Consider the following 22,376-nt stretch of genomic DNA (forward strand, 5'->3'; position numbering starts at 1 on the left):
TAATGCATAGCGCATTTAAAATGATCAAAACCAAAAACTGTGATTCATTTTAATAATCAAACGGAACCTGAACCGACCTCAAAAAGCACTAATCGCTCAGCACTAGCCTTCTAGGCTTTCTGAAGCTTCAATAAGAAAGGGCAGTCATTCTCCCCTGCACGGACCACACATACACACACACACAGCCATTCACCAGCCATAGGCCTCATCCCAGCACATTAATTAAAGCTGAAAGGTTACAAAAAGCGGGAGCCAATAACAAGGACACATATTACATTTAAGTTGCCTCTTCTCCTTACACCCTCTCAATAATTCATGTTATCAGAGAGTCTACAAGGAAGTGGGGACTACTCCCAGCCCAGCCCAGCCACAGACAGGGATCGTCTGTCCCCTGTACCCAATCTAAGAAAGAAAGTGTGTGCACCAATACATAGGCTGGCAGCCCAGCCTCATGAATAAATATGATGATTGTTAATGGGGTTTAAGATTACCCGGTCAGTGCTGCGTTCCCCAGCCTCCTCCTAGCCCTGACATACGAGTGCATAGGGGGCTTCTGTTCCCCGAGGTCCCCGAAAATATGACACCAACAGTAGTCTCTGGGACAACGACAGATCTGCAATATCACAATCTTTCCTTTTCATAATCTTAATCATAATCACCATCCTCATCACTATCATCTCTGTCTTCAAAACCATGACATCATCACCTCCGTCGTCTTCATTTGCAGTACATGTTAACTTGTTTCAGGAAATATATATATTTTTTCCAGAGAAGAGTTTGCTGCAGTTCGGAACTATAGTCTTTTTTTTCACTCTCTGTATTCCTCAGACGTTCACTAGTATCCAGCTTGCTGTACAGATATTCCTATTTGCCAGGAAGTGTTTACAGATTTCTATCAGTGTTTGCATGTCATTACATAGCAACTGAAGGCTTTCTCTCTAGCACTAGATTGTGTTTATCTTCGGCCTGGAATAGATTTCACTCTGTTTAAGCACTTGATAGCCTGTTTCATCTTCCCTGTGAACACACCACCTTGACATGGAGTTATATAGGGAAACCGCACATTTACATGGATATTTACATCAAGTCAAGACAAAATATTGTTTTTGTGACATCATACTTCTTGTTATCATTTTGTGTCAATACGAAACATATTGCTCTTCTCATCCTCTTGTCTCAGTTTTGAAATAGTACAACTATTTGGCTGGTAACACAGAGAGCGCCCAGACCATGTTAGGCCATGCAAATGTAAACTGTTCATAGTTCAAGTTTATATGAGTAATAATAAACATCATAAATTCACAGCATCTGGTCTTGAGGAAGAAACGGTTTATTTTTCTAATAGGGAGATTGAATCAAATAGGGAGATTGTATCTAATGTATTGCACCCAAGACCTTAGCGATGCTGTAAGTACTTGTAGAAATTAACTGTAGTGTTGCAGAGTTGATGGTCATCCAAACCTGCTCTTTTTCAATAAGCCACCCTTTAGAACATATGGAAACAATACCAATATTATTGTCTTTCATATACACTAGATTTCAAGTGGAGCATACGTTTTTCAAAATGATGTACTGCAAGTTATTATTTATTGAAGTATTCTTTATTCACAAAGTGATTCTTACCATCCTGCAGCTTTTTGGGACCTGGGTCCTTCCACGAAATGGGTGCCTTTTGGATATGCAAACTTTGAAGAAATTAACTTTAAAATATCTCTTCTTTCAACATTCAATTGCATGGAGGATATGTTTAGCCTTAGGACATTAAAATCCTCTGAACTAAGAGCGAACACTGTCAACCCTGCTACAGACACTTATGTAACTGCCTAACTATTTAAAAAGCATGTTTGAGATAAATCCAGCATTTTCTCCAGCATTGATGAAGTATCCCTTGTACAAATAAACATACACATACAATATCAAACTGATAAAGTTACCTTTGGGCATCTAACAAGATTGACGATAACAGGGTTGAGGTTTTAGGTGAAGATCAGTCATTACTCTTCATGTGGTGTAGAGCATGGGACCACACGGTGTTGATGAAAGGAGGAATTATACATATGTTCCACACATAATGAAAGTTAAATGAAATTCAAGTTTTCCAAACATTAATTGAGAGAACAGGGTTGACGTGTTGAGGTCGACCACCTCAGTCGAGGATAAATTGACCAAAAAGAGAGAAAATACTTACTACCCTTTCCACCGTGCTGTTCTGAAGACACAAACCATGTCACCTGCTGTGAATCATTTAACTTGGTGGAATGGTCCATTATTTTAAAGGGGTAAATAGTTTGCATAACAGGGGTGGCCTTAAAATGAGGGACAGACTTAAATGCATCACTAATCACATGAAATAAATAATAATCTTCAGACATGACTTTGTAGAAGCAGCAAAATGACTAGGGCTTTACAATGATGGTGAGAACTTCCTGGAAGTCACACAGGGTTTACGGAGGTACGAGTCAAAATGCTGCATTTTTTTGCGCTTTAGCAATCCTTTTACTCACATAAAAAATCTAATGTATGGAATTCTCCAAGTGGTCTATAATAAAGTGCACTAAAGTGCACAGGCTTTTCAAATTCAATATTGGTGCATAATTTTTACTTAAAATATCAAAGGCACCCAATTCGTGGAATGACCCATCTACAGTATATATTTTCTTGGCTAATTGTATGACCACACCTGTGCCTATATGTATGACTGTATGACTGTATGACTGTATGAATAAATGACTGTATAAGCATGCTCCTTGACACCATGGCGTGGTGTAGTTTTTCTGGGTGAGCTGGTTGGATTGCATGCCTGTAACTCCCCCTCCAGGACAACTTGCACATGGTCTCCCTGCTCCCTGTTCCTTGTTCCCTGCACCACCGGGGCTGGAGCTGGAGCCTGCCTCAGCCTCTCCCCCACTCCCTACTCCCCAGCCTCCAGACCCAAACAGCCCAGAGCTGAGCTGATAACAAGTGAGCGTGCTCCCGGAATGATGGATGAGCCCTAGCCATAGGCTTGTCAGTAGAGGGTGGTGGGCCATATGGAACTGGCATATGGACCTCATAGTCTAAGATGGGCCGAGAGGAGGGGAGTGACAGCGATATACATTAAAGACACTCCTCTTCTCTTAAAAAATGCAAGGTTCATCAGTTTGGTGGGGGAATATTAGTTAGTGAGGCTTCCGAGAGGCGCCAGCCAGACAAACAGCCAGATGGACCTTCTGTTGTGACTTGGGGAGATACTCTGGATTTATTCAATATGATCTTCTGTCTCTAAGCTTTTTGGGTTGCGATAATTGCAAAGAATGGGATAGGCCTGATTTCAAGGCATTTAAGTCATTTACTTTTTTTTTTAAATTCAAGGTACAACTGAGTGTAGCATAGACACAATTCATTGACATTTGTGGTTTAACATTATTGGGGTTAAAAATAGCCTGAAATGATTCTATAGAGAGAAATATGCATGCATTAATTTATGCCTTTTGACCTAATCGTGATCATTCTATTTTTACTCCTCTCACCTACGATGTATGTGTGTATTCAAGTGTTTTAGTGTGTCTGCCTGTGTGGGTGTGTCTGAGTGCCCTGTGGAGTGTCTGTGGGCCCTGTGGAACTCTGTTTGATTGTTTAAAGCCCCTCTTAATTGGCGCTTTGTCTGTGGGCTCCTAAATGAGCTGGGACACCCACCGAGGAGGTTCCCGTGGAGAGCGCAAGCCCGTTTGACATCCCCCATGGTGGGGCCTGTCCCGTCACCCCTCAAACTGCCAGCCGTGTGACAGCGGCCTGCACGCACTACAAACACCACCCTGCCCAATTAAAACTCAGCTGTCAGAGAGCAGATATTACGCTGTCTCGACTTGTGTGTGTGTGTGTGTGTGTGTGTGTGTGTGTGTGTGTGTGTGTGTGTGTGTGTGTGTGTGTGTGTGTGTGTGTGTGCGTGCGTGCGGGCGTGCGTGTGTGTGTGTGTGTGTGTGTGTGGCTATGCATGCATGTCTGTGCGTATGCAATCGTTAAGGAATGAATGTGCTCCCTTTATCCAGGGCTCACTCTGTGCTTGTTTGTGTATATGCCAATTTCTATGTCACCAGGTGTGCTCGGCCCTCATGTCCATGCATGCTGCAGCATATCCACCCCTAGACAGAGTGTCCCAGCCCTGTATTTGAGACAGTTTTTAAAAAGCGTGTGTGTGTGTATTCCCTGTGAGTTGGGGTGCCCGGCAGACTGGCTGGATTGGGTTACATGCAGAGTGATTTGTAATTCTGAGTAATCACTTAGGACAAGGTCTTACACCATTTTATCTGTTCACGACTGTAGGCCAAAGTCAATACTCATAGGATAGTAATGAGTGGAGGCTAACTGAACCCTTTTATTAAAGCTCAGAGGAGTGAATCTGATGCCGGCCTGCTTCCCCTTGAAAGTATCTCTTTTTCTCTTTCCTTCTCTCTCTCTCTCTCTTCCCCCCAAACAGACCTGAAGCTCCAAATAGCCAGCAGCAGCACTTCCACCACCTCTCCAACATCCTCCGTTACTTTTGTTTCCAAGTGGGAGGGAGAGAGGGAAAACAGAGACGGCTGATTTTCTATAATATCATACAAGACTTTATGGACAAGGTAACATGGTGTATGGTGAATTTCACATTTCAAAGTAAGAAGACCCAACGAGCAGTGACGTCACATGCCCAGACATGTTCTGCCCTAAGAATCTGTTGTTGACCTATATTATTCTGGCATTTTTTTTGTTGGTATATTCCTGGTATTATATATTGTCATTACTGCTATGCGTCAAACATCGGGTCCAGTACTAATTTAATCAACATAATGATTTAGGTAAAAGTTGTGATTTACAGACATAAAAAGCAGACATTATTCAATGGGATTATAGTGAAATTCCAGAGATGAAACCAAATCCCCAACGGCCAGGTCCAGATATGTAATCTGAGATTCAGACATGGGGAATATACTGTATTTAGTTTAATCCCTGCCACGGGCAAAATACACTTCTTGGAAACTTCTCACCTCCCCATAACCATGTTTCAGCACTGCATAAAAGCTCACCTCTGCAATATCAATTCTACTGACTTTTCTTCAACAAAGGGGATCATCTTATGGTATGGTCTGAGTATTGAAGCTTGCATTTCTCTGAGGTGGATATGGTATACGTGGCGAACAACCTAACCTTGTTGAAAAGGTGCACTAGTTCTGTACCCTTGGGCAAGTGTGTGAAAGAACATGATTTGATTGACATAGACATTCTATGGTGGATAACAAGTCAAGTATATTCATTATTCAACTGCTACACTCATTTTATTTGATTAAATCTCTTTTTTTAAATTAATTGTGTCGCATTTGTTTCGCCAGATAGTTACCTATTGTGTTGAATTATTGGAAGTGAATACCAGTAAGTACCTTCGAGTACTACACAATGTCTCAGTAAATATCATGTGAATACCTATACCTTTATCAGTTCTGTAAATAAAAGCACTGTCCTAACTAACTAATCACTTTGAATACAATGGAACATCAGGATCTCTCTGTGGCAGAAATCATCTTCCACAGCATGGACTGCACTGTCATAGCAAAATGCCTGCCCTAATAGAGAGAGGGACAGTAAGGTCTGCCCTAATAGGCTACAGATGAGGAGGGGGACAGTAATGCCTACTCTAATAGGCTGCAGATGAGGAAAGGGACAGTAAGGTCTGCCCTAATAGGCTACAGATGAGGAGAGGGACTGTACTGTCATAGCAAAATGCCTGCCCTAATAGAGAGAGGGACAGTAAGGTCTGCCCTAATAGGCTACAGATGAGGAGAGGGACTGTACTGTCATAGCAAAGTGCCTGCCCTAATAGAGAGAGGGACAGTAAGGTCTGCCCTAATAGGCTGCAGATGAGGAGAGGGACTGTACTGTCATAGCTAAATGCCTGCCCTAATAGAGAAAGGGACAGTAAGGTCTGCCCTAATAGGCTGCAGATGAGGAGAGGGACTGTACTGTCATAGCAAAATGCCTGCCCTAATAGAGAGAGGGACAGTAAGGTCTGCCCTAATAGGCTGCAGATGAGGAGAGGGACTGTACTGTCATAGCTAAATGCCTGCCCTAATAGAGAAAGGGACAGTAAGGTCTGCCCTAATAGGCTACAGATGAGGAGAGGGACAGTAATGCCTACTCTAATAGGCTGCAGATGAGGAAAGGGACAGTAAGGTCTGCCCTAATAGGCTACAGATGAGGAGAGGGACAGTAATGCCTACTCTAATAGGCTGCAGATGAGGACAGGGACAGTAAGGTCTGCCCTAATAGGCTACAGATGAGGAGAGGGACAGTAATGCCTACTCTAATAGACTGCAGATGAGGACAGGGACAGTAAGGTCTGCCCTAATAGGCTACAGATGAGGAGAGGGACAGTAATGCCTACTCTAATAGGCTGCAGATGAGGAGAGGGACTGTACTGTCATAGCTAAATGCCTGCCCTAATAGAGAAAGGGACAGTAAGGTCTGCCCTAATAGGCTACAGATGAGGAGAGGGACAGTAATGCCTACTCTAATAGGCTGCAGATGAGGAGAGGGACTGTACTGTCATAGCTAAATGCCTGCCCTAATAGAGAAAGGGACAGTAAGGTCTGCCCTAATAGGCTACAGATGAGGAGAGGGACAGTAATGCCTACTCTAATAGGCTGCAGATGAGGAAAGGGACAGTAAGGTCTGCCCTAATAGGCTACAGATGAGGAGAGGGACAGTAATGCCTACTCTAATAGACTGCAGATGAGGAAAGGGACAGTAAGGTCTGCCCTAATAGGCTACAGATGAGGAGAGGGACAGTAATGCCTACTCTAATAGGCTGCAGATGAGGACAGGGGCAGTAAGGTCTGCCCTAATAGGCTACAGATGAGGAGAGGGACAGTAATGCCTACTCTAATAGGCTGCAGATGAGGACAGGGACAGTAAGGTCTGCCCTAATAGGCTACAGATGAGAAGAGGGACAGTAATGCCTACTCTAATAGGCTACTGAGCTCAGTGGAAATGAATAGAGCTGTCCTTTTCCAGCTGAATTGAATCAGAGCCCATGAAGGAGTGCCCAGAGATAGATAGAAGGGTTAAATTCAAGGGCACCGTGGGACCAGTCCAATCAGCAGAGCCCACCTTCAGAATCAGTCCAATCAGCAGAGCCCACCTTCAGAATCAGTCCAATCAGCAGGTCCCACCTTTAGAAGATTTACCTCCTCTCTGCCCTCATCAGAGCAGAACTGGGAGTCACTCACTCACACAGGTCATGCTGATGTATGGTATACCTCACATGCACTGTACATTCACACACACACACACACACGCACGCACGCAAGCACACACGCATGCACACACACACACACACACACACACACACACACACACACACACACACACACACACACACACACACACACACACACACACACACACACACACACACACACACACACTAATTATGAGAAACCCAGTTACACACCTCCAGACACTCTCCCATATCATCTCATCCTCTACAGAACCCACTAGCCTGCATCTGGAAGCGGGTCCATGGAAAGTGGCTTCTTCCTGATGGCTGGAACCATTTTTCAACCAGTGGAAAAGCTTCTTCTGCCTGCTTCTGCCTGGGACTTGGCCGACCTCCAGGAACACTTTGGCTCTACAGCTGTCTTACAGCGTTTAAAGCAGCATATGGTACCCAAGTACCATTGTTTCACCACTAAAGACCAGTCTTTTTCATCAAGGGAGAAAGGCCTTTTAATGTACATTTCACTGGGGAATAAAGAAACGTTCTGAAAATGAGGGCTGGACGAAAACAGTGATATGTTTTTCTGGGAGGGGGAATTTTCTTCCACGGGCCATCACTAATGTTGGCAGTGATGCCATTTTGATTCTCAGCCTGTGAGTTTGTGAAACAGCACCATCTGTGTGCTTCCCCCTAATTAGTGTAATAGCCACAAATATTAAGGCAACAGTTCCACATGACAAGCTGTTAGACAGTATGTGTGAGCACTGCTCTGCTCTCTCTCCACTCACCAGATACAAGTTAACAGGCTGGGAAATACAACTGAGACAATTGCACATGTCCGTCTATTGTATGGTCAGCATATTTCAAAACAGATCTTGCCATATTGCAAAAAATGTGCACGATTGACAGATTTGCACAGAATCGTCGACATTTAATTGCATGCTATTCAACATGATAACATTGAAATCTTTACACCTGAATATCTGTATCATTTCTCTGTTATCACTAAAGAAAGAAATCGGAAACAAACAAAAAAAGCTTTTTGTTGGAAATGATGAGAGCTACAAGCACAATTAAACCTCTCATCTGCTGTGAAACACTACATCATCTCTATAACAATATCATAGCGATTCATCAAAGCCAAGATAAAACATTTCATTTATATGACACACTCTCCCCAATCATCCTCCTGATCGCCTTACCGCCCCATTTAAAAAAAAAAATAGTTTGAACCAAAAACCTGACATTAACAAATGGAAGTTAATTTCTTTCTCTCGGAACACATTATAATCAGTCTAAAGGTTAATGTTTCTGCTAATTTATAAATGCTCGATGGCTGTCAGCGCGAGGGGGAAATGGTTTTGAAGGGGCTGACATAGTAAATTAAGCCTGTCAGATAGTGTCTCTGAGCTGTCGGATCAGAGTCTGCCGTAACCCTATGATGTCAGACAGCCAGGCAAACAGCCCCAGGGGCCCGGAGCGCTCCGCTCCCTCGCTCTGCTCAATCCCAGACTTGGGGCACCAGGAATTTAGTGGCTCTTGAATGAGAGGAAAGGTAACGGGATGTCTCATCTTTGGAGCTGGAGCTAGATGGTCATTGGTCAAATAGATCTTCAGTAGCGATGAGACGTTGGCCAATGGGCTACAGTCAGAGTAAAGGGTCATGGTACCGGTACTGTCTGGTGTGGCGCTGTAGCACGGTGCATTGTGCGGGCAGTATGGCTGTTCTCTCTGACATGGTTTTGGCTAGATAGTGTAGCTACAGATGTAAGTGGCAAAGCAGGTTGTGAGAATTAGGTTAAGGTTAGGAAAAGGGCAAAGGTTAGGGTTAGGCTTAGCTACAATGCTACAGTTATCCCAGACGTGACTCTAACATACAACTTTTGATCTGTAGCTGTACTCCATCTAGCCACAACCCTCAGACATGACTGTCTGTAATTGTGTATGCTTGGGAATGGCTGTCTTGCATTGTCCCTTTCATCAAGCTATATCATAGGGAAAATATGCTCAATTTATTGGCACGCTGGATCCACAGATTAACTGGGTAGTTTAAGGTAATAATTGATGGCATGTGTAGGACAATTTAGGTATGAGAAAGTGGGTTGTGAAATTGGCTGTTTTAGATACGGTCATACACTCACTAACTGGTCATAGCTTCTATCTAATGCCAGACGCAACTGTCTGCTTTTTTCCTGGCTACCTTTTGGATTGGATGTCAAAGAATAGCCCAGTTTAATTGTGAGGAATAGCCCGGGCAGCATTTGCCAAGTTTGCATCAACTGTTTTTTCCTGAAAATGTCTCCATTCATGGTAAGTGTTACAAAGCCTTGTGGGATGGAAAGAATTACAACCATACAGTAAAGCCTGTAAGCCAATCAGAGACATGGAGGAATAGTTCATGGGGGTAGGGAGGCATAGCGAAGCTCTGACAACCACCGATCTAGTCACGCTGGTGAGATGATGAGGCCAAGAAGCAAGATAAACGCTATTCCAATCCTTGTGCTAGAAAATCCCAAAAATGTGATCCGGGCCAATTTCTCTATCAATGGGAGGAAATGGTAACCGCAAGATTAGAGATCTTCTACTGTAATCTATACGGACCTTTGAAATGTATACGGGCTGCAACCCAAATACACACACACACACACACACACACACACACACACACACACACACACACACACACACACACACACACACACACACACACACACACACACACACACACACACACACACACACAGACACACCGGCACACAATCACTTGCGCTCATGCGCGCACGCGCACACACACACACAGAATGACAGGAGTTCTGCCTTGAGAAACACAAGGTAAAAGGGAAGGCCAGTGTTGACGCCATTTCCATCCATCAGGCATGTGAGGCGGTTGGTTGTAATGAGCGGTTTGTGTTTCTGTTTGTGGTGTGAAAGAGTGACATGCAGGGAAGCGCTGCTGGGCCCTATCACTCACTCAGACTGGACCACAGAGAGCTAGAGAAGACTGGATGGGAGGATCTCTCTTTCTCCCCACCTAGAAAGGTCAGAGAAAGAGTGAAAGAGAGAAAGAAGGGGGAGATAGTGAGAGAGCGAGTGTAGCCCCTGTGCAAAACGTTAGAGCTCTTCTCTCCATCAGTGGTCATTATTGGAGCCTGTCAGGAGTCAGTCTAATGGTGCCTCACCTGACAGCCTCCCAGCCAGTTGCCGCCCTGCCCTGCACCAAGCAGCCAGCAGAGGAAGAGGGATGAGGAAGGATGGAGGAAGTGAGGTGGAGGGAGGAGGGGATCAGAGGGAGGAGGGGGAGCGCAGCGAGGAAAATGAGGAGCCAGTAAAAAATGCAATCGATAGCAAACTCATCTTACTGTTTTTCAATGAAGTGACAAAGCACCCAATTTATTGGCAAATCGCTGGTTTAAGGGAGAAATATATTCAATAAAATGAATGCTCTCCCATCCCTTCTCCCTCCCACCCAATCTCTCTCTGCTTGCGGTGCAAATGTAGCTCTTTTAGGACAGGCCTCGGCTTCTTGTGTCTGACAACAAGCAGGATTATGCAGCTAGCGCTCTCATAAAAAAATTGCAATTATGGTGAAGAGGGCATTGGCGTCTGACTTGTTGGAGGAGGAGTGATTTGTTCGTCCTGTCCAACGCTACTGTTAACATCAATCTCTGCAAAACCCTCCGATAGGTGAAAACCACGCAAGAGGAGAGGAGAGGTTCCGTGGGGATGAGGGTAGATTGGATTACCGCTGTGCTGCTGCTGCTGCTGTAGCTGTGTGAATAATGCCCAAGGTCCCAGGAAGATACCATCAGGGGGGAAAGGTATTCAATTGTCCCCTATATGTACATACTGTAAACACTGGTGTTGTTCTCTCTCATTGAGATATGACAGATGGAGAGGGTTTATGCAGCTGAATTGTGTTTCATCATCCAGTGCTTTAGTTTTAAGTTGCGAATGACCAGCTTTTCCCACATACAAAACATAGCAATTAAATAAAGGTTGAGCATTACAAGTTAGATCGACAAGCGATGAGACCTAAAACTATGAATTGGGCATTGGTAACCTTTTGCTACCACTAGCAACTGTTTCTGCCATAAGAGATCATCCATTCTAGTCCTGGTACAGCTCAGCTCAGCGCTGGCAGAAAAGGAGGGCTGAGTCTGTTCTACTTAACTGACTTCTTTATTATTAGAGAGAGAGCGAGAGCGAGAGGGAGAGGGAGAGAGGTTGTTAGCTCTGTTCCTGGAGCGTGTGTCTGTGTCTTTGAGTTGACATTCCCCTCTCTGTCTCTGTGTCCCTGGGCCGTGATGACCCCATGCTGGGGCTCCGGGGCCCTGCCAGAAGGGCCTGAGGTGCTTTACCAGCGTGACTTATGGCTGCTGTGAGGACACCGGCTCGCACACACACACACACATACGCGCACAGGTACACACACACAGGCATAATTAAACACAGACAGACACAATGGCATACACACACAGGCAGAGGCACAAACAGAGCGGTCGGGACAAGAGGAGAAGGGAGGAGGGTGTGTGTATTGCACACCTTCACGCTCTCTGGTAACAACCATAGCTCACTCAGGTTCTGGAGGCAGGTGAAGGACAACCATAATTGGCTCAGGATGTAACGCTTGTCACAGCAACACCCTATATACCACAAACAAAGAATGTTGTGCCAACTCAAGAAATACACCTCAAATAGTGAAAATATTTAGGAAAACCTGCACTCTACAGATATCCAAGTAATGCTCCCAATGCTCCCAATCCTCCCCATACACCCTACACACTCACACCAATGCCCCCTGGCCCCATGCTGTGTTGCACCACTGAGACATGGGGAGCGTGACGGTGCTGGGTGCGTGACGGTGCTCTCCCTCCCGGACCTGAGAATTTACTAGGTGACCCTGGGCTTGGTGCTGTGGCTCCCGCTGCCTGCCTGGGTCCTGGGTTCAGCCAGCTGTAAAATGAGGTGCAGGCAGCAGCCCCTCCGCTGGTAATGAGAAGTGGCATCTCGTTCAGGACAACCTCGGGAAAATGGCCTCTATAAATACCTTCTATAAATAAGAGTGTACCTTGGCCCAAGCCCGAGCCTGGGTCTGTGACTGGGTCGTCTCTGGAAAGGTCATCTCTTGCGCCATCACCAGCGTGCTCTGCTCTCTCTCTTTTTCCACTCTTTCAATTTTCTCATTTTTCCTTTCCCTCTCTCTCTCTCTCTCTCTGTCTCTCTCTGTCTCTGTCTGTCTCTGTCTCTGTCTCTCTCTCTCTCTCTCTCTCTCTCTCTCTCTCTCTCTCTCTCTCTCTCTGCAGGTTCATTTTATAAGGTCTTTCTCCTTTGATGGCGTGGCCGAAACCTTCTCTGTTGATGTCTCTGCCCCTCTGCCTTTCTATCCATCACATGACTCCATCCTTGATCTACGTTATGGTTCACGTCGCTGAGGGCATATACCTCAGAGAGAGAGAAAGAAAGATAGAGAGAGAGGGAGAAGGAGAACTATAAAAGGGGGAGATGAAGGGGGGCAGGTGTTGGGGGCGAGGAAGGTCTGCCCTCTGTTAATGACTTCCCTAAAGGGTTAATGTGTGTCCACTCCATCGTCATGTCTCATTATGTCAACACCCATGTAGTGTGTCACAGTCAGCTCCCACCACCGTGTGTTAATGCCATTCTCCAATGGAGGTCAGGTTCACCTTAGAAATCTTGTGCAATAACATTTTTGAAACATTTTAATGTGTACCTATCCTATTATAATGTGAGTGTTTGCATCTGTTGTTGGGGTGGAGCATGGTATTACCAAAACCCCCAAAAAATCCAAAAGATTTTGGTCATGTTTCAAACACATTCTAAACCCACCTTAACTCACTGGTCGTTGGCTTCCAGCTGAAGTCATCCAACAGTGACATTGTCCAGGCGTGATACACAGAGCACCAGATCAGAGTCAGGAGACTGAGAGGAGGCCCCCTGTCTGTCTCCAAGACACTTCCCCTGGGCTAGGCTGTCCAGTCCTCCCCCTTGGGTCCCTCAGGTTTTCCAGGCCTCCACGACCCAACCAGAGCCCATCCAGAACAGAGCTCCCTCCCACTCCCTGTAGGTCAGCCATTTTAACACAGCTTAATCCCCATCTTAAACTGCCTGTGGCCAACTTAAACTGATTAGCCTTAACCTACCAGCTCTGTCTGACCTGACTCTTAGCCCTGCATCCAAAACCACTTATCAATCAATACCTATATTGATCAAGGCCTCCCATGTCGGACCAAGGGAAAGCATTGGTATTGATTTGACCATGTTAGCAGGGAAGAAATGGTGCCAAATCAGTTTAGACACACCGTATCAGAGGAATATGACAGCACAGTTCACAGCATGGTTCCAGCGAGGATTCAATTTGATAAGCGTGAACTGCGGATTTGATATACCAATACAATGAGGTAATCGGCCGGTAATCAAGTCACAAGGTATGCTAATTTAGTAATGCCTGCCCTTTAAATGCAGACAGTACTGTGAATCGATCTCTTTGTGAACCTAGCATCAGATCAAATACAGTTAATGGGCATTGCTAGGTTTCTTATGAGAACAGTTGCTGTGATGAGGGCCCAGCAGGCCATAGCATTTAGGCATTTTGGCATGTCCCTCCGTCAATCCTCTTAATCAAAACATTTCTCCAGGTCTCACCATGATTGTAAAGCCCTTAGTTCTTTTGTTGCTTTGACAAAGTCACTTCTGAAGATGATTTATGTCATGTATAAAAGGGGGATTTATGTCATTTATTTATGTCATGTGATTTTTTTGTGAAGCTTGCATTCAATTGTCACTCCATGTTGAACACAACAAGCTCCATTCCCCCTAATGGCTGATTTAAGACAAATTTGTCAACCCTGTTGCGGTCGACTGGGTTATGGTCAACCCTGTTACTTTATTTTTGCACTTAATAAGCAGTTACTCTAGTCATTTTTTATTCAACCTCTTGAGATGGGGAAATGTTAAACATATGCTCTATATGACAGAATGTTAAAAAAAAAAATGTTTACACTACTAGAACGACCCAATAACCGTTGAAGGAGTCTGGAGTCAGAGGGTCAGTGTTCCTTTGACAGTGACCCAGTGCTGACTGACTGACCCATAGATGCCACAGACACGATTCAGGGAGTCTAGGTCTTCAGAGTACCATGGTGGTGGTGGTGCTGCTGCTGTGGTTTGTGTTTCTTCACCCTAGAGAGGTGTCTGTTGTTACATCACACACACACACAAACACACACATGCTCACATACACTTCATTAGATAGGGCATGGGAAAGGTGTTCTTCCTCTCCTCCCCATAAAATATTGATGCCTTGTGCGAGACCAAACCAAATGAGTGAATAAGTCATGGAACACTGAGACAACACACGTGACAGAGCGTGTGGACTGTGGAGAGGAGAGCGGTCTTTTGCACTGTTCAATGTTTCTCGCCTACCACAGAGCTTCAAATGGGTGGAGAGAGAAAGGAGGAATATCATACCAACTGGAGTGGTGGACTTCATGAAAGGAAAGGGTTTCAAATGAGAGCACTAGAAATAGAAGTGGTTATTGAATTTAAAGGACATAGGAGTTTGATGACCATTTACAATACATTCAGAATACCACACATTCAGCCTTTGAAAAGGTACAAAATACATGATTTAATGCTTAAGATACGGTTATTCTAAAATAGAGGGCCTATGGATATCCCCCTTTCCTGACTAGTGTTATGTATGAATTGGCAAAAGGTGTTGAACAAATTACTCCTAGTGGAGCCCTGTCATTAAAAACTGGACGACGGCCATTGAAAAGATTGAGCTCCATTCCATGATATGCGCTCTAGCAGACGAGGAAATAGCCACTTCCCCTTGAAGCTCCCTGAGGGTCTCATTTTGCGGACATCGCTTTTTTGGGTCAGCGAGTTAATACAAAAAAGATGTCCTGCCAAAGTCTCCACATTTATCTGGGTGTTTTTTTTTTGTGTCAGCCTCAGCGTGCCTAATTCTCCCAGGAACTCCCCTCTGTTGAGGCTGACTGGCAAACTCACACATTATCTCTGCAGTGAACCCATTCTAGCCTCCTCTTACAGGGCCTGTCGCCAAGCACAGCGCCATGCGGGCACAACGGCAGCCTAGGCACACAGACACACTGCACACACACAAGCTCGTATGAACACACACACACAATGATCTGCTAATCAAAATGTTGTATTTACGAGTCATAAATTACACTTTTTTTGTCATTGGTCAAGCAGCCATGTACATCAAATAAATGTTTGTTGACATTTAAGCCACTCAAGTAGGGTTTTTAATAATAACACTAATAATAATTTGGTGGGTGCTTGTATTTGTCCTATTTCACACAAGTAGAAGTGTGTCTCAATACACGCGTGAATTGGAAATGTGCTTTTGCATGTCCCACTCTCCCTGAGACACCCTCAGAGAGTGGGGTGACGGCCAGGGTCTGCCATTCAACGGCGAACCCCGGAGAAATTAGGGTTAAGTGCCTTGCTCAAGGGCACATCGACAGATGTTTCACCTTGTCGGCTTTCAGATCCTGGCCCAACGTTCTAACCGTTAGACTACCTGCCTACCATACTTTTTGAAGTACTTTACATGGTAGATAACTTAAAAATAAAAATTCTGACACAACCACGGTCCCCCAGGCAATGGCTAAGTGTACTTACTAACCGTCCTCCATCCAAGTGGTATTTTTTTCTACCCATTAAGCCTTTTCACCCTGAAGAATTCATAAGGCCGTCAAGTGAAAGAAAGGGTCAAATGTTCCCGTTTACGGGGAACGACTGTAGCACAAAGGGGAGTGTGAGGAGCCATTTTGGGGCTGTCAGAGGGGTTTTGTGCTGCTAAAAGGCTGCTGTGATATGCTCTGACATGGGAGACCTTCCACAGAGCTTTTAAGAGCTGCACGTCGTGGGCACTCTCCCCATCACACTGGACGCCACGGACAAAAACACACCTGTCACCGACTGCTGAGCGTTGCTGCACTTAAGAGGTTTGGGGTGTTTTCAGACTGATAACGGACGTGAGGTGTGAGGTGAGTTGGTGATAGTGTTGTGGTACACTTCAGCCCCTTTGTGTTTCAACATAAAACGTATCTTTGTGATGATGAAAGAGCATTTCTGAGCTTCGATTATGTTCCATAGCAAGGTCGAGCTCAAACTTCAGGTTAGATTCCTGCGTTCGAGGTAAAATGGTGAAGAGATGAAAACCTGCTTGAAAAGGTGGGTTAACTTCATGTAACTTCAGTGTCTCACAATGGCACATAACTATTTGAGGATATGTCTGAGCTAAGATCTAAATGTAGGAACAACACAGTTCTTTCCTGTAGCCCTTCTTCACTTTACTTGCCTAGTGATTCAAACAGATTGTCCTTCCTACCATCCAATCCATTCAAAACCTCTCTAAATGTTCCCAATGCCTTTCGGGAAGGTTAAATGTCGTTAGAGAATAGAGAGACAATCCTCCATCAGCACACCCTCTCCTTCCCTCCCAGTCCCTTCTCTCCCCGCTACCTTTATTCACTTCCCTATTAACAACTGTTACTGGGCTTCTAATTATGCCCCTGTGATCTTGAAAAGTGGCGGGCACGTGTCATCTCCCTCCCAGGGGAGTATGGGTAATTACCAGCATCTATCCAAGGCCGCCCGCCTCCCCTGTTCCTCTATCACCGTGGCGATAATCATGTGGTGCGTCGCCACCAACATCTGTTCCTTCCCTGAGCGATGAGCCAGAAAGGTCTGAGTCTGTCACACTAGCTACTTCCTGTCTGTGTCCTAACCTTTGACCTTTGACAATGCTTCGCTCTGCTAATTTGTTTACTCTTAGAGGTAGGGAGTCTCACAGATATCCCAACAGAATGTAATTAAGTCAGGGTTTAAAACTAAAGGACCTGTACTTGTGTCTGTTAAACACTGGACGTATCTTCTCCTTTCTCTTCCGTCCAACTCTTTCACACATGCAAACCGCTGCTTCCTTAGATTTTCTTTTGCCTTTATCATGCAGTGATATTACGCGCTAACATTCTATATTTGTTGAATATGAAGTCATCTTCATAGGACTTAAAATACAACCATCTGCTCCCCAAAATCCAAATTGTCTACCCCATCCATGTCAGTTTTGGCACCTATTCTGATGGATAAGTTCAAATGCTTTGATAGAGTTCACATGGAATGAAATGTTTAAAGAGCAGCCTATATCTAAGATCACTGATTTATCTATTCATTTCATATCACTTCCATAAAAAACCCTTTAGAGTTGATGATGCCTTGATTGACAGCTGGCTCAATGCAGAGCTATCGACTTCTGCAAAGTGGTGAAGGGGGAAAGAGCATCCCAATGTTTTCAAAGATAAGTCAAAAATGAATAAAAGGAGACGGCAGACAAAAATAACAATATGGGGTTCTGATAAAGAATGCATGAGGCATGCGAGAGAGTTTAATGTCCAAAATCAACGAATGACATGGGGAGAGAAGATGACCGCTTTACATAGATATGAGCTGAAGCTATTCGTATTTGGTCACTGCTATATCCACAGCACAGTTTATCTGAGTCTTCCTTTAGGGCCTCCTCAGCACTCGTGGCCTTTTCACTAGCCTATGCGTGGACAGAGGCATTCAGTAAACATCTCTATAACGGAGCATTAATGCACCATTGTCTGTTGAAGCAGTGTGCTGCGACATTTGGACATAAATCCCCAGTTTGATTGAGACCCTAACTTGCCCTCAAATGATTACGTCACTAATGTATAGTCTTTGATTCAGCATGATACTGTACATACAGTGACTTAATACCAGATCTGCCTCCAATGGGAGACCCCAGATCTAACAGTGGCCTTTAGCCTCCTCAACTATTACAACAGAAAATAAAGAACTTGTCGGATTTCATCCATGTATCGTCTCAACCTCCCCTCCCTTCTTTTTACAGTGTGGATCGCAGCTCCGGTCCTCGGGCCAAGTTTTCATGGGAATAGAAGAGTATGCAGTGACGGAGTGAGACTCAGAATTAGGGAGTAATCAGGGAGCAAATCCTAGGAGACCAGAGAGTAATTTCCCCCCATTTCCACTGATGAGACCCAGCAGCAACTTATACTTCAACTCTCGAAGTTTCCCCACATAATAAGAAGGACACTTAGCCACTTCTGACCGCACTCACTATGAGAAACAAAGTAGGGATACATACAGTATGGGTATGAAATAGATGGAGGGATACATACAGTATGGGTATGAAATAGATGGAGGGATACATACAGTATGGGTATGAAATAGATGGAGGGATACACACAGTATGGGTACGAAATAGATGGAGGGACCCACATACAGTATGGGGAAATAGATGGAAATACAGTATCCCCACATGGGTAGAAATAGATGGAAACAGTATGGTAATAAGAAATAGATGAAATAGATGGAGGATACACAGTATGGGTATGAAATAGATGGAGGGATACATACAGTATGGGTATGAAATAGATGGAGGGATACATACAGTATGGGTATGAAATAGACTCACAGTATGGGTATGAAATAGATGGAGGGATACATACAGTATGGGTATGAAATAGATGGAGGGATACATACAGTATGGGTATGAAATAGATGGAGGGATACATACAGTATGGGTATGAAATAGATGGAGGGATACATACAGTATGGGTATGAAATAGATGGAGGGATACACACAGTATGGGTATGAAATAGATGGAGGGATACAGTATGGGTATGAAATAGATGGAGGATACATACAGTATGGGTATGAAATAGATGGAGGGATACATACAGTATGGGTATGAAATAGATGGAGGGATACATACAGTATGGGTATGAAATAGATGGAGGGATACATACAGTATGGGTATGAAATAGATGGAGGGATACAGTATGGGTATGAAATAGATGGAGGGATACATACAGTATGGGTATGAAATAGATGGAGGGATACATACAGTATGGGTATGAAATAGATGGAGGGATACATACAGTATGGGTATGAAATAGATGGAGGGATACATACAGTATGGGTATGAAATAGATGGAGGGATACATACAGTATGGGTATGAAATAGATGGCGGGATACAAATATGGGATGGATGGAGGGATACATACAGTATGGGTATGAAATAGATGGAGGGATACATACAGTATGGGTATGAAATAGATGGAGGGATACATACAGTATGGGTATGAAATAGATGGAGGGATACATACAGTATGGGTATGAAATAGATGGCGGGATACACATAGGTAAATAAAGATGTATTCCACATGTAAGTGCAGACAAGACGGTAGGAAAGTCATCAAAGCAGCTTATAATAATGAAGTGCGTTTTGATCAAAGCGGATGGGGGGAAAGTGATGTATTTAAGCAGGTCAGAATCTCTCTTTAAAATATGTTTTATTTATGCGCTACTTCTGAAAAGAAAGTCATAGTCAATATTTGGCAGCTGTGACATTAACGAGCAACTTATTAGAAGGGAAAGAGTCATAAATATTCATAAAGATATTAGGGAGGGGTGTTAACGGTAAGCACCTGTCTACTTAACGGTGACAGGAAGCACTGAGTGACTTTATGAAGACCCCCCCTCCTCCTCTTCCCCTAGCCACATGTGTCCTTCCTTACTTAACGTCGCCTCTCCTCGCCCCTGACAGCCCCGCTGACAACCCACACTTGAAGAAAAAAAGAACATGTTTTTAGAGATGTCAACTTATGATGGTGAAAGCTCAAGGTTAGGGTTGCTCTCTCGCTTGCTGACTCGCCCGCCTGCCTGCCTGCCTGCCTCCCTCCCTGCCTGCCTGCCTGCCTCCCTCCCTGCCTGCCTGCTCTCTCCTGGCATGCTGTATGGATTTTGGCCATCAATGCATCCGCATATTGTGAAAATTAATAATGCATTTTCGTATTTTCTGGGCAGAGGAGATGTGGAATGCGGTGATACATCTGTCATGTCGTCTCCTAAATCCAAAAAGTCAAAGGGTTATGCATTTATTTTATTTTGTCAGAGAGAGTTGAGGAGCTGTCGAGGGTATTACTTTGACAGAAAATATTTTCTTGCAGTATGGCGTATGCATAATTTCATCAGAAGTTTGAAGATGGGGGGTTAGTCATAGTTCTGTGTCCTCTGATGTGGAGTAGTCGCTCGTTCAGTCACGTACTACTGTGTGTTTGGGGTGTGTGAAAACAGTGATATGTTTTTTGATCCACAATGTATCATCAACTGTGTGGGCTGTTGCTTATTTGGTAGGCTTTTGGACAAGGGGGCTACTTTCATGATCAATGTTATTAAACACTATTCAACATCCGTGTAATGGAATATGTACATTATCTTTATTAAATAATGTGCCAAACATTTATCACACAGTCACCCTCTATTGATTCACTTAATTGACATGATGATATCACAATATATTGTCAAACCATTTAAATAGTATTTGAAATAGTATTTAAATAGTTTACGGAGGATCTGCCTATTTTACCAATGACCACATTGATATGTATGTTCTCCTATGTAGAAGACTGTTTGTTCCCATGCCTCAAAGTCACGCTGGAGTGAGTCCGTCCTACCCCTCTGCTAGAAGGAGGAGGAAGGGGGCATCTGGGACCTCTCAACCTCACCTCGGCGTTTAGGAATGCTGGGAACTCTACAAGAGCGTCTACCTGTCACACCACAGGACTCCAGGCCCAGACAGACGCCGGACCAAAGGTGCTGCTGTTTACCGACGTGTTCCCTCTCCCTCCCTTTTCTCCTCATCCTTCTCTCGTGTTTCCCTCAACGTGAGCCAGACCCCCTTCTGTTCCTCAACAGTCAGAGTTGTCATGACGATCTGGATGGGGTGATGGGAGGAGGAGGGGGAGGAGGGAGGGTGATAGAACGGAGGAGGGGAGGGAAGGATGGAGGGAAAGAGGGAGATGAGGTGATGCGATAAAGGTGTAGGAGGAGGGGGAGGGAGGGAGGGAGGGAGGGAAAGAGGGGGTGAGGCAGCAGAGAGGGATGTGGTGGGTCAGAGCCCAACAAGCTGTGCTGGGAGGTTGTCCCACCATGGTCCCTTGGCAGGAGGCTCTCTCTCAGCACCAGGTGGTGATGCCCACCCGCCTGCACTGCCATCCTGCCCACCTGCCGCCCCCTCGGCCCTTGCCACGTCTCATGCAGATTTGTTACAAAAACAAGGGAAGGAGGAGAAGAGGAGAGAAGGAGGGGAGGAAGGACATACAGGGAGATAAACAGCATCCTAACGAGAACCCCCTCCCACAACCCACTCCCACCACACCCTCCTTCCCCCCATGTCTTTAAAATGCCTTTCAGGAGTTGGGATGCAGGATTGTGACGTTGGGGATGTTTACTAACCGACACCTGGCAGTGGGTTCTCTCCTCTTGAATATGTTGCCTAGAAGCTTGTTTCTTACTATACTCTACACTGAGTGTATAAAACATTAGGAACACCTGCTCTTTTCATGACAGACTGACCAGGTGAATCCTGGTGAACTATCCCTTAAATCCCTCATGTGATCCCTTATTAAATTCACTTCAATCGGTGTAGATGAAGGGGAGGCTGCAGGTTAATTAGAATAAGCTTTTTTAAGCTTTGAGACATTTGAGCCATGGATTGTGTAAGTCTGCCACTCAGAGGGTGAATGTGCAAGACAAAATATTGAAGTGCCGTTGAACAGGGTATGGTAGTATGTGCCAGGCGCACAAGTTTCAAGAACAACAACATAGCTGGGTTTTTCATGTTCAACAGTTTCCTGTGTGTATCAAGAATGGTCCACCACCCAAAGCACATCCAGCCAACTTGACACAACTGTGGGAAGCATTGGAGTCATTGGAGTCCCTGTGGAACACTTTCGACACCTTGCAGAGTCCATGCCCAACGAATTGAGTCTGTCCTGAGGGCAACATGAGGTGCAACTCAATATTAGGAAGGTGTTCGTACACTCATTGTATATAGAGATGACATAGAGATGTTACAGAAGCAGTGTTGGTTGACCATAACCTTCATTCAGGCCTTTCTATGCCAGGCTTCTTTGGTTCATCTAAACATATCACATCCTCTGTGTTAAGTTCCTTGGCGTCCACATCACCAACAAACTAACATGGTCCAAACACACCAAGACAGTCGTGAAGAGGGAACAACAAAACCTATTCCCCCTCAGGAG

The sequence above is a fragment of the Oncorhynchus nerka genome, linkage group LG18 (assembly GCF_034236695.1).
Source record: "Oncorhynchus nerka isolate Pitt River linkage group LG18, Oner_Uvic_2.0, whole genome shotgun sequence".
NCBI lineage: Eukaryota > Metazoa > Chordata > Actinopteri > Salmoniformes > Salmonidae > Oncorhynchus > Oncorhynchus nerka.